The sequence below is a fragment of the Vespula vulgaris genome, chromosome 15 (genome assembly GCF_905475345.1).
Source record: "Vespula vulgaris chromosome 15, iyVesVulg1.1, whole genome shotgun sequence".
Taxonomy (NCBI): Eukaryota; Metazoa; Arthropoda; class Insecta; order Hymenoptera; family Vespidae; genus Vespula; species Vespula vulgaris.
This window is the reverse complement of record NC_066600.1, coordinates 4,035,147-4,048,110: the sequence shown is the minus strand read 5'-3', so window position 1 is coordinate 4,048,110 and position 12,964 is coordinate 4,035,147. Positions and strand designations below refer to the sequence as shown.

Sequence of the window (12,964 nt, the reverse complement as noted above, 5' to 3'; positions counted from 1 at the left end):
TCGCTTGAACTTTCTCTTAATCGCCTCTATATTTTAACGTTGGTTAGAGAAACATCCTGTGTTTGCACTGGTCCGTAACCGGATGATTTTTACCAATATCGCAATCCGATTGTCGAAGCTTTTAGTTTTTCATGAAAATGTAGTTTCGATTTTTTTAACTCGTAGATTGATACGTATCTAAAAAAGTATTTTGCAATATTTTTTCTTTCTTTTTATCTTTTTTGTTTTTTTTATTTTTTATTTTTTTTTTTTAATATCGCGTTAACGTTTATTCAGCGTAATGATTGAGTGTGACGTATCTTTAACGTTAGTTGAAAAATTCGTCGAAATTAAATAGATTGTATCGGAGTCTAACGAAAGTATGGCTTTCGAATATTACGAGTTTAAGAATCAAGTAACACAAGAGAGCCTTCGTTATTTTGACGTGACCGTTGCCACGATCCCTTTGGGAAGCAAGCAATAAAGTGACCACGACGTGGACGTATAAAAGTAAAGTTAGATGCTAGTTACATTACGTTCGAACTCTGTTGCCCGTTCAGAGGGCTTCGACTTTCTCCCCTCGGTCCAAGAAAATTAAGAGTAAACTTACTCGTAAGCTGACGGTGAAATGGACGTTATTATGGTTTACAAAAAATCACGATCAGACAGTAAAAGATCAGGAAATAATGTATTCTACGAAATAGAAGGAAGTTCTTCAATTTAAGGGTTGTTTATTTTCTTAAAGAAAACTTAAATTTCGAAGAATTTTTCAGTTGTTATCAAGAAATTCATATTTATGAAGGAAACACGTTGAAAACAAAAAAATATATATATATGCGAAGAGAAGGGGAAAGGTAATTTGTATAATCCAAAGTATCGTAACGCCTTCCTCTTTCTTTTCTTTTCTTCCTTTATTGCTTTCTACGAGAAAAGAATCGCTTCGCGAAGAATCCTGTCGGGGTTAAGATCGATCCTAATGCTTCTTTAATTCGTTATTTCACGAGTTGGAAAGTCAGAGACGAGATCGTTCGACGATAGGTCGATCGGAAGTTGGTTTGAACGCGTTAAAGTCCGGCTTGCTCTTGCGGCACGCTTTTCGTTGGGTAAATTGCCTTCTTGTCGCTAAGCCACCGAGCAGACAAGAGTTCCATTCTGCGCTTGATAGGTGTAATTACAAAAGTTTTAGCCGCTATAAACGCGCAGCTTCCAACGGATCTAATGACGTTTCTATTACGGCTTTAGTAATGATTTACTAAGCAATAAAAAAGATTCCACACAATTACCTTGGACCCCCGAGTATGTGAGACGAAGCGTCACGTTGCCAATAAATATCTAAACTTTTCACGTCACGTTTTAAACTTCACTTCGATGCTTCTCTTGCGTCACCACGACGTGGCACGTACCTAAGTATCGCGTCGTTAATTCTGTTTTCCTCGATGAAAATCAATCTCTTGCGCTTTTCACCTACGTCATCTTGTGTAAGCCGTCGGGTCGCATCGTAAGACAAAGAAGAAATTCCACGCACGAGACGTGAGCAGAAAATTTAGGGCGTTTCACCCTCGAAGACCTTTTCGTTCTAGTTTCGAGAACCTTCGTGTGGAATTATCCTCTTCTTCCGAAGATGCACTCTCGAGATGGAGCACGAGGAGAGGCAGGAAAGTTAAATAGAAAAAAGAAAGAGGCAGCACTTTCGTTGACCTAAGAAGAACAAGAAGTAAAAGTAGAAGAAGAAGAAGAAGAAGAAGAGGAAGAAGAAGAAGAAGAAGAAGAAAAAGAAGTAGAACAAGAAGAACAAGAAGCAGAAGAAGCAGAAGAAGGGGGGATCGGACGAGCGGCCTGATGGAAGGATCCGATGGAAAGAAACAGATGGAAGTTGGAGCTCGATGCAGCTTCTTACCTGATTGCATTTCGTCCCATCGGCTGTTTCTCGCGATTTTCTCGGCGACTTTCCTGCGATCGTTTTCTTGCGAGTAAAAAAAAAAGAAAAGAAAAGAAAAAATAAGAAAGAAAAATAAGAAGAAAGAAAGTCGGAAAAAGAAAAAGAATGAAAAGGATAAGAGAAGGAAGAAGGAAAAAGTAGAGAGGAGGAGTATAAGAGACGGAAGAAACGTTCGTTCATATAAAGGATACTTGGTCATAGCGAAAATCGTCGGGCAGTTTGTCGCCTCGTAGAAGACTAGGTTCTACTCGTCAGTTAGCAGGACTCTCGGGAGTCGAGAATATCGCACAAAAAATACACATTCAACCGTGCAATATTTTACGAGGCGATCGTGAGTATCCTTTATATTGGTTTATTTACGCGCCTTCTCTGTTTTCGTTGCATTCCCAACACGATGCCTGCCTGGCTGACTCTCAAGCTATCTCTACGTTTTCTTCGATGACCTCCTTCTTTCCTTTTACCCTTTCTTGTTTTTTTCTTTTTTTTTCTATTCTCCTCTATATCTCGCTTCCTCTCTCACATCACAGGGACCTCCCATCGTGTTCTCGGCAAGATCTCTCATGCTCCAGTGCTCCCTCGTCGCTTCGATGCTCGAAAGTCGTTCCCAGGCGTCCCACTCGTGCCTCGAAATTCACCATCCCACGTACCCCTCCTCTCCCCTTCCTACCCTCTCTCCATTTTATTACTAGCACCATTACCCCTCGGACACCACCCTCTCCTTTCCTATTTCTTTGCTTCCCATTCTCCGGTTTGGCTATGCTACACGATATTTTACTACCTCTTTACCGTGGAACACAATTATTACTCCCGGTCCTGTGTCCCGGTCTTAGTTCTCCCTCCTCTTAGTTTCTCTTCTCTCGACCTCGCAAATTCAAGAAGTAACATATTTATTTAATCGCTAGTCGTTCGATAACTCGACTCGACCCTGTTCGATCTTATTATCTTCGCTCTTGAAAGGCACGTTCTCACCTATCATACTACACTTTGTCTCTCTCGTTCGTTCCATTATTCCATCGGGGAAGACTATTTTTCACGAATACCCGTATCTTTAATATACTTCGTCTCATCATCTAGAAGATCTCGGACGAAAGTTAGTCATAGCTTCTCATTTTCCTCGGAAAACGATGATTCATCGAGTGCTCGCCGTTCTACGAATCACACTTAAGCTTGGCACTGTTACAGCGGTTCGGACAAGTGAATCAAGATTCACGTTCTATTCACGAAGAAGAAGACTTTTCTAACCTACAAATGTTTTCGTGATTTCAGACATACTTTTTACATAAATCGACGTTGCAGAAATCTTTAAAGAAGCTTTTTCTATCAAGTAAAAAAAAAAAAAAAAGAAAATTATCGGATTCGCTAGTCACCTTTTACTTCCGTCAAGACTGGTAACGCCCGAGAGCTTTTAAACCTTCCTTCACTAGACGGAGAGAAAACGCTTTTATCGATGTGAATAAGAGAAAGAAGGAAGAAAACACAAAGAGAAGGAAGATGAGAGAAAGAGAAAGAGAAAGAGAAAAAGAGGTGCAAATTCCGGATAACCTGTATCCTGAAAAGCCCTTTGAGCTTGGGGATGCTCAACCGGGCATTAAGATTGGTTCAACAGCTATTTATAGATTGTATATAAAGTATCGGCAATGTATCGCAGGTATAGTCGTAAGTAGCGGCAAATGAAATAGAGAAAGAGAAAGAGAGGCACGCTTCGTTGGATCTTAATGCGTCCTAAGTACCGGCTTATCCAAGGCTTTCGAAAGGCACAGCATACGTAATGATAAGGTCGCTTTGGAAGAGGGCCGAAGGAGGCCAAGCGAAATTGCGGGAGCATGCTCTTCGGTATTCCTCGAATAATTCGGCAATTCGCGTGATCGCGCAAAAGCGCTCGATAGAAGTACTAATACAAGAAGGGTGAGTGGGTTGTTTGCTAGAGGGTGGATGGGTCTATATTGGTAGTAGGGTATGTCGATATTACTGTCGATATAGGTATCGTTGAATGTGGGCCAAGAATGGTAATTCTTGGGAGGGAAACGAAAAGAGAAATTATTTTGCAACTATGGGAAGAAAGAAGGAGAGGAAGGGAGAGATACAGAGAGACAAAGAGAGAGAGAGAGAGAGAGAGAGAGAGAGAGAGAGAGATGATATATATATATATATGAGAATATTGGGAATATGCAGAGCGATTAAAACAGTATACGTAAATCTTGTAAACTTCCCAACTACTTCCCCCATTCCTCTTAGTACAGTTTCGTGAGTTTTAGATTAATAATCTCGATACGATAATTTATAGGATAAAAAGAAAGAATAAAATAGGATCATTTTCCTTTGTAGATTGGTACGACTTAATCGACTTGTAGTTTTTCTTAAGATTTTAGTCAATTCAATTCCTTCCCGGGTTGCGAAACTTTCATCGTATTCATTAAGACCGACATTAGACCGACCTTTAACGAAGTCTCATCCGAGTTACTCGTGAAATCGATAGGACTTTATTAACGTGACGTGTCTGAATAGCAGCGAGGTAGGCTAAAAAAGACATCCTCGTTTCTCTCGTTATATTCATGAAAGGTGCAAGTGATGAGATAGAGAGAGAGAGAGAGAGAGAGAGAGAGAGAGAGAGAGACAGAGAGAGAAAAAGAAAGAGAGAGAGTGAAAGATAGAGAGATAGACAGAGGAACTATCTCATTTTTCAAAACGAACCCTCAACGAGTTCTGTTTGTCAAGTCTAGCTATACTTATAATGCTTTCTTTCTTTTTCTTTCTCATTGCATAAAGGCATGTGAGGAAAAATGCAAAGAGGAAATAGTGTGGAGGAAAGAGCAACTTTTACCACACTTTCTCTCTCCTAGTACGAACGACCAAAAGAGATACGCGGTTGAAGGACTTAAAGCCGTCTCTTCCTTGTTCGACCCTTTCAAATGACGTGGCTTAACGTACCTCCTTTCGCCTTGACAAAGGAAATATGGTAGTTATCTCTTGGTCTTTCCACTCTTTCGTCTCTGTCTCTCTAGTGAATCGGTCGATGTTCCGTGAAAATTCTTTCTTTAGATAGAAGAAACGTAGGAACGTTGTAAGAAGCTTTTGGATATCAAATAGCTATGATTTTGTAGTTCAATCTTTCTATCTCTTTCTCTCTCTCTCTCTCTCTCTCTCTCTCTTTCTTTCTATTTTATATTTATTTATTTTTCTCATTTTATTTTCGCCCTTTTTAACGAAGAGAAGATTTCATTTCTATCGGATAATTAATTATTTCAAGCAAAGCTAGATCAAAGATGCGTGAAAAGATGAACGAAGTTTTCTTAACGCGTAACATCAACGATTTCTTGCTCAACTATGATGGCTTTTAATGACCGAAAGTCTTCTTGGATCGCAACGATATCACGTTCGTGACTTTCCGAGATTGCTGACGTAACGGGAATCTTTATTAATTTTAAGAAACACGAGGCATTAAAACGACAAGGAAAATTTTTCAGTGTATCAATTCAACTTCTCTAACGTGTAAATCTTTTATATCGTCATTTTAACAAATTGCATTGTGTTCCATTCTAATTTTATCCTCTTATCATTAGTAATAGTGTAATATTAACACTTGTTATGTAATCGAAATGTATATGTTAATACGCATAGATTTGCGTACTTATGCATATATTGTATGTATATGTTGTAATTTACATATTACATGTTTACTTCCTATGGTACGTTATGTATTGAAAATTATATTAATTGCTATGAAATAACTATTAGTTGCATATTTAATTAATCAGTTATAATTAACTAATGCTAAGTTAAATATTATATACTTTATTAATAATATAACAAAGATGCAAGATTGTTGCTCTTAAAGATATTATAGGATTGATTACACGAATTTCTAGAGCATTAAAATGTGGCGTAACAGATAAGATTATAATAAAAATCATGAAATACTTTAAAAAGAAATTCGGCGTGAAAGCACAAATGGAACTTTGATGTGGTTAAAGGTAACGACATTCTTGCTGAATATACTTTCGGAGATGTACTTTGAAACGATCCATAATACGTATACATATATACAGCGTTCTATTTGATAACAACGATAAAAGTCGAGCAATCTGACATAAAAAGAGAGAAAGGGAGAAAGAGAAAGAGAGAGAAAGAGAGAGAGAGAGAGAGAGAGAGGCGGAAGAAAGAGGGAGAAGGAGGGAAAGAGAAGAGAGAACGAAAATCGTTGAAAGCATACAACAAAAATATCGTCGTATAACAGACGATATTCGTAGAAACGATTTTTTTTTTTTCAGAAGATATTTTCCCATTTGACCGATTCATGAAAGAATAACCTTTCAATTCGATCGTTTGCGAATTGTAACCTTTAAAGCTTTTTGTAAAAATAAAAACAGAAAAACAACAAACGAACGAGCGAGCGTTGGAGCATGCTGCCGTCATTGTTTATACAAGGAAACATTTATCGCGACATAAATCGTTAGGTCTTACTCGCTAGCTCGTTAGTTAGGATATTTATTAGTGTAATTTTGTCGTCTATCAACGTCTACGAATAAAAATTAACATAGGTCGGTAGGTTTTGAATATTTTATATTCTTATTTAGAATCACTCGTATGGATATACATGCGTAGTAACTGTTACTATACGAGAAATGCACATGTTGAAATATAATCAACTATACGAGGAAATAAAAATACAAGAATGCTAACTATTCTCTCTCTCTCTCTCTCTCTCTCTCTCTCTCTCTTTCTTTTCTTCTCTCTCATCGTCTCTAAAAGTCAGACGAATTTTTACAAGGTACCTTTTACCGAGCGTTAATATTAATATGCATTTCACTGGTGTAACTTTACAAAAATATCTTTAAGCGGAATTTAAATAATATATTTTATTATACCGTCACATAAGCCGCCGTCGTCGCCGCCACTACCGCCACCACCACCATCACCATTGCCTCCACCGCCGCCGCCACCGCCTCCACCATCGCCGCCACCACCGACCGCCGTCGCTTTCATTAAGCCAACGCTCTGTTGTTTGAATATTCATTAAAGCTAACACAATGGTATAACTGCTCGTGCCGTTCTCGATGACACCGATAGCCTTATCCGATTTTAGAATAATCCGAGTACTTTCGAGGCACGTTTACAAAGAGAAATCGTACGAACCGTCTACGAGACCTTTGCTCCTTTTATCTCTGAAACTGGAAAAGCAGCAGGACTTCGTTACGATCGGTTAATCGAACCAATCGATCATTCTTCTCCGTGTACGCCTGTGTCGTTTGACGTTTTTTCCACCATTTTTCATTCCATCCACGAACTTTCTCGTTGGGACGGATCGTTCGTATTGTTTAGAGCGAACGGGATCGTAAAGCGAGCGGCTCTGAAAACGGTTAACGATCCTCGATCAACGATCGTATTTCGATGCGACCAGCCGAGAAGATATCGCTAACGTATTACGTTCATCGATACCTAAACGTCGTTCGATAACTGGGATTATGATCGTATCGTCCTGCCTACCTTGACGAAAAATAATGGCTCTTCGTGAAATAAATCGAATTAATGGGGTTTGTACATTCGGTAAATAATAATTCATTGATGATTTTCATTGATACCGATATCAAAGGGATGACAACAACGAAAAAAAAAACAGAAAAAAAAGAGAAAGAAAAAAGAAGAAGAAGAAGAGAAAAAAGAAAAGAAAAAGCGAATAAATTTATTGTTTATGAACGAATTCATGAATCTTCAATGAATAAAATCCAATAAGAAGTTTTGAGGGAATATTTATACCGTCTCTTTGACGTGTCGAGAGAATAGAAGAGAATAGAATCAATTTGTTATCTTTCGGCTACGATAGAAGCGCAACGAGCTTTAAGGTGTGAAATCGATTTCTCCACGGGGTTCCCTCACTCTATTTCTCTCTCCCTCCCTCCCTCCCTCTCTCTCTCTCTCTCTCTTTTACCCTCTCTCATTCTCTATCTCTTTCTCTCTCGCTTTTCGTTTCTCGTGGTAGTCACATTGAATATACATGCTCACCACCACCAACCGATCGACCTCATCCGCATTCTAATCAGCTCTTACTTCACACGGCCAGAAACAGCTTGCTGAACTTTAACTCGTTATCCCGCTCGACCACGGAAATGCTGTGGCTGGTTTGGCACGGTCGACCGATTCGTCCGAAACTCGTCTGAGAATGCTTTTGATGTTGATGTCACTAGAAAAAAAGAAACAAAATTTATTTTTACTCGCACTCTCTTTCATCGAGATAAGGAGGAGGAATTAACGAAGACGATGTAAAAAGACGGCTAACGATCCGTATACGAGAATAAGATGATGTTAGGAAGAAAAGAAGTGGCTTTTTTTTCTACGAAACCTAAGATATATCATAAGGATGGTAACGATGATAATGATAATGATGATGATGATGATGATACACGGGACAAAATTCTAATAGATTCTAAGTAATTCTAAAGAATAATGATATATATTCGTGAAAATAACGAACACGATATTTTAGTTCTCTATGATAAATTTGTAATGAATAGTCCTGATCGTTTCATCTATGCATCCTTAAAGTATGATTACATAGCGATCACAAGCCCAAGCTTGTTAAATGTTTAATAATTACGATCCTCGTAATCACCATTTAAATGGAGTTTGGATAACGCATCACGTTGTGGAGCTTTGCGAACTATTGTACGTACATATATGGTAGTATATAAACTATCATTTAATATCTCAATATTCTACAGATATATATATGTGTGTGTATATAGTGTGTGTATGTGTGTGTATATATATATATGTATGTATATTTGTATGTATAATTTATCTAGAAATTAATGAGAAAAGGGAAAATCGAATGAAGAAAAATTACTGGAACTAGAACGAGTAGGTATTCGAATAAAACTGAGCAATCCTTCCTTCGCTTTTTCGATTTAAATTGAAGTTGGAATAGAAATTCGAGACTATTGATCTTCTCGAATAAGACGAAGACACGAAAACTGAGATAAGAAGAGCACTGGTAATTCTGGTTAGTTGAATCGATCGTTTTCTCTTCTGGACATACTCCCTTGGAAGTTTGAGCTCGGGGATCAACGCTAAATGTAACGAGATGCAGCTTCGAGATTCTAGATGTGCCGAAAGGACGAGCTACGAGGTGAAGTCGTTAGTAGAACAATACTATAGTTACGGCTGGAAACGCGAGTACCATCCAAACGTCGAAATTGGACGTCGTGGGACAGTCGGCCATAAGCCTTGCAAATCGTATAGAGTCCTTTATAACGAAGCGTGCGCGCGTTCTCGCGTGCGAGAGAGAGGGAGAGAGAGAGAGAGAGAGAAAGATAAATTGATAAAAAGAGACAAAGAGATGTATTCATGATATCGAATTCTAGTAAACTGAAAAGGACAAAACATCGTTGAATCTTTTGCGAGTTATTCGCATTACATGCATACAAGCTCGAGATATTCCGCATGCGATCGACATTCCATTGACGGTGACATCGAACATGGTAATCTCGCGTGCGAATTCAAGTCCGCGTTTAATTCGGAATTATCGATGAATTATCGAACCTTGTGTTTGTGATAACATATCAAAGAAGGTTTTGTATCGAACGAGAATATATCTTCGATTTTCTATATTCTATCTCTATTTTGTATATCGTTGATATATTCATTGATAAAAATTTATTATATAGAGATAAAGATTTTTCCTGATGACATTATTGCCTTTATCGAGAGTTTTTTGTGGTATTCAGTAACGTGTGAATATATATCGGGAAATCTCGTCTCTCAAATATGAATCCAATTTACGTGGAACACGTTCCTCACGTGTACGTCTCGAACGACTTCTTTCTATCTCTCTCAGATTCACACTTTCCATCCGTACGCGAGAGAAACGTGCGACACGATGAAAATCTAATCGCAAGGAACCTCTTGGAATAGCAAGCACACCAGGATATTTCCGTTTCTCTTTCCTTTCTCTTTCTGCTTGTCCCTTTTTTTTGTTCTCTCGTTGAAGTATGCGCGCGCTCGCACACACACACACACACACACACACACACACAGACACAGACATAGACACAGACATATATTTATACAAACAGAAACTATCTCTCTTTCCTTATTTTTCTTCCTCTCAATTTTCCATTCAAGTTCTTAAAGAATTGTATTCTCTCTCTCTCTCTCTCTCTCTTTCTCTTTTTCTCGTATCCTCTCCATGTTCTCTCCCACTGTTTCTCCTTTTTATTTCTAATTTTTACTTCTTTTCTTTTTCTGAAGATTTTCTTCCCCATAAATAATGTTTAATCGACGCTTTCATCTTCTCCCAGAATCGTTTCACTTTTCCTACTCCTCGTAAACAACTCCGTTTGCTATGGTGAGCGAGCAACGGGACGAGGATTAAGCGACGAACATTTTGCGATTAAAGGGATCGATAAGGGTTTTATTGTGCGACGAGACAAATCGCCCGGATGATATCGTTTTTCCGGCACTCGGCGCTGCGCGAAATTTAACGAGAGCTTCATTTCTCTGAAGAACGATAAAGCGTTATAATTCTGATGGAGAAACAAGAGATGATCTCTTGGAAAAATGTGACTATTTATAGAATCAAAAGAGAAGTATTAGTCGATTACATTCTTAGATACTATTAAGTATCATCGATCGTAGAATATTAAAAGGAACCTTATTATTGCAATTCGACTCGTAATCTTATTATAACTCACGTTATACGAGAAATAAGATGACGTCGCAACGTCATCATAGTGGCATCAAATTATGCCGTTGTCGTGTCGACTGCAGTCTCGCGTTCTTGTTTAGAAATTTAATGCTTGCTCTCGAGTCGTGCAACGAGTCGTGCTCGCACTTTCGCCGAGTAGTTTGTGATATCGTAAATCTCATAGTAGCTCTGGTAGACGAGGGGTGGCGATACTGCGTTCGGAAAGTCGTCGATGTATTCACGGGATATAACGTATCGATGTCGAAGCCTGGAAAAGCCGAAAAATAAGTATATCGTCGGCGTCGTCGGTATCGTTCGAGGAAGAAGAGGATGGAACGGGAGTTTGGTTGGGTAGGAGGAAGAGGAAAAGGAAGAAAAGGAAAAAGAGGAGGAGGAGGAGGAGGAGGAGGAGGAGAAGGAGAAGGAGGAAACGGAAGAGTGGGCGACGATGGAGCCGAAGTTACCATCGTCGTGGAACTCACGAGAAAGGGGAGGAGTTATGGAGGGTAAGAGCAGAGAGGGGTGCTTTTGAAAAAAGCCGAGGAGTTTCTGTTTTTCCTCGGGAAACACGCTCATGCATCGTGGAAGGGCGGGAGATTGGGCGGACGAGTGGAAGACGTAAAGAGAAGGGAACAAAGCGAGAGAGAGAGAGAGAGAGAGAGAGAAAGAGAGGAGAAGGAAAAAAAATTGGGGTGGAGAAAGAGGGGGAGGAGAGAGTCAAACTCTCCTTCGTTGAATATTCGCCGATGGGGAAGACGATACGCTTGTGTCTACGCGCACCACAATATTACTAGCTTCACTATGGACGAACCTAAAGGGGAACGTATGATGAATATATATGCGGAAGATACACGTATATCCAGTAGTATAGGTAGAATACATAGAAATACGCAGAGTATACGAGAAGCCTACGTATACGCGTAAATGTGCGAGCGAGCTCTTCTGGAAAAGGGACAACGCTTCGCTGTTTAAATTGCTTAACTTTAAACTTTCACTCACGTATGCAAACTAATGCAAACCGAAGGCTCGTGGAAGGAACTGCAAACAGCTCACTCGGGAGTCCCCAGCATCCGCGCTCCCGGGACGCAGCAGCCTCCTCTCGACGCCATCCACCCTCTCGACGAAACGAGCCTTTCCTACCTATATATCGGCTGTCCTAATTTTCCCGCTGCTGCGCCACTCCTCGCTATCCAACCAGTCAACCAACCAGCCAGCTAACGCAGAGACAATCCTTCCTTTGGCTCATCGCTTTGTCCTTGCGAGTGTTTTCGCTTAACCAAATGAAGACCTAGTAAAGCACGTCATTAGGAGAAGCTACATCTTATTCGTCTAAGTTTGCACTTGTCTGGTTATGACGGTGGTAGTATTATTTCTGTACAGTTAGGCTGTCATGGGACGTTTCGATCTACTACTGTTTCTCCGTAGCTTTCTCCCCGATAAACAATATCTTTGTATTTGACTATAGTACGGTAAAGATGAGACGCTCGAGTACGAAGCTATCGTTTGTTGTAAGACAAATTTACCGAGACAGGTTGCTATATAATTAACGATACTTCGTTAGATTCAATTGAGCTACTTCCTTGTCTCCTCTCCCCTTCTCTCTCTCTCTCTTTATTTATCTATCTATCTATCTATCTATCTATCTATATATGTATCTATCTACATATCTATCTATCTCTTTCCATTTCAAGCAACTCATGTGCGCATTCGCGCAAGATAACGATTCGGCATTTACGAATACTCAATTAATCAGCCATCCTGATTTCCCCGATAATTTTGGAATCTAACTTAAATACGGAGTAAAGCTCGCGTTAGAATTTAAACGGAAGTCAACCAGCTTTACGTAAGTTTCATGTAATCGACAAACCGTCGAGATACGAAGGTATACTAGATGCTTATATGTATGTATATATGTGCACATTGGAAACGAATAGAAGGATGTGGGAACGAAGTGAGAGGAAAGGTAACGATAACTCAGCGAAATTATCGAGATTGTCTTTCGAAGTTTCCCAAGGTGTGTGCTACTTCTGCGGGTAATTTAAAGCAAGACCGTAAGTAATAATCGATGATACTCAGGCGATGTCTCTAGAGTATATAATATCTACGAAAGTATAGTTATACCTATAGTATATATATCTATGTATCTATATAGATCCTATATACAATATGTTTCGCGTTCTATTATATTAAGAAATATTGTAAATTTAAAACGGAACTTAATATTTTCATGAAAGTTAACTAACGCGATTCTAACGTGACTCAATATAGTACTTTCTTCAAAAATATGCAAAGAAAAATTGTCGATTTAATCGATTTTCTTTTTTTTTATCTTTTCTTTCTTTGAAGGGGGAAGGGGATCATCCATT

At 39.1% G+C, this 12,964-nt stretch overlaps 2 long non-coding RNA genes across 2 annotated transcripts; one reads left to right on the top strand and one right to left on the bottom strand.

The window, feature by feature from the left end:
* The first annotated feature begins 290 nt into the window (after positions 1–290).
* On the top strand, positions 291–3,441 carry LOC127069436 (uncharacterized). Its single transcript, XR_007783546.1, has 2 exons — positions 291–2,249; positions 3,185–3,441. It is a non-coding gene; the product is annotated as an uncharacterized LOC127069436 (long non-coding RNA).
* Positions 3,442–7,030: 3,589 nt separating this feature from the next.
* Positions 7,031–11,861, bottom strand: LOC127069434 (uncharacterized). The gene is made up of 3 exons (XR_007783544.1): positions 11,598–11,861; positions 7,919–8,096; positions 7,031–7,265 (listed from the first exon to the last, which is right to left on the bottom strand). It is a non-coding gene; the product is annotated as an uncharacterized LOC127069434 (long non-coding RNA).
* Between the last annotated feature and the right edge of the window lie 1,103 nt (positions 11,862–12,964).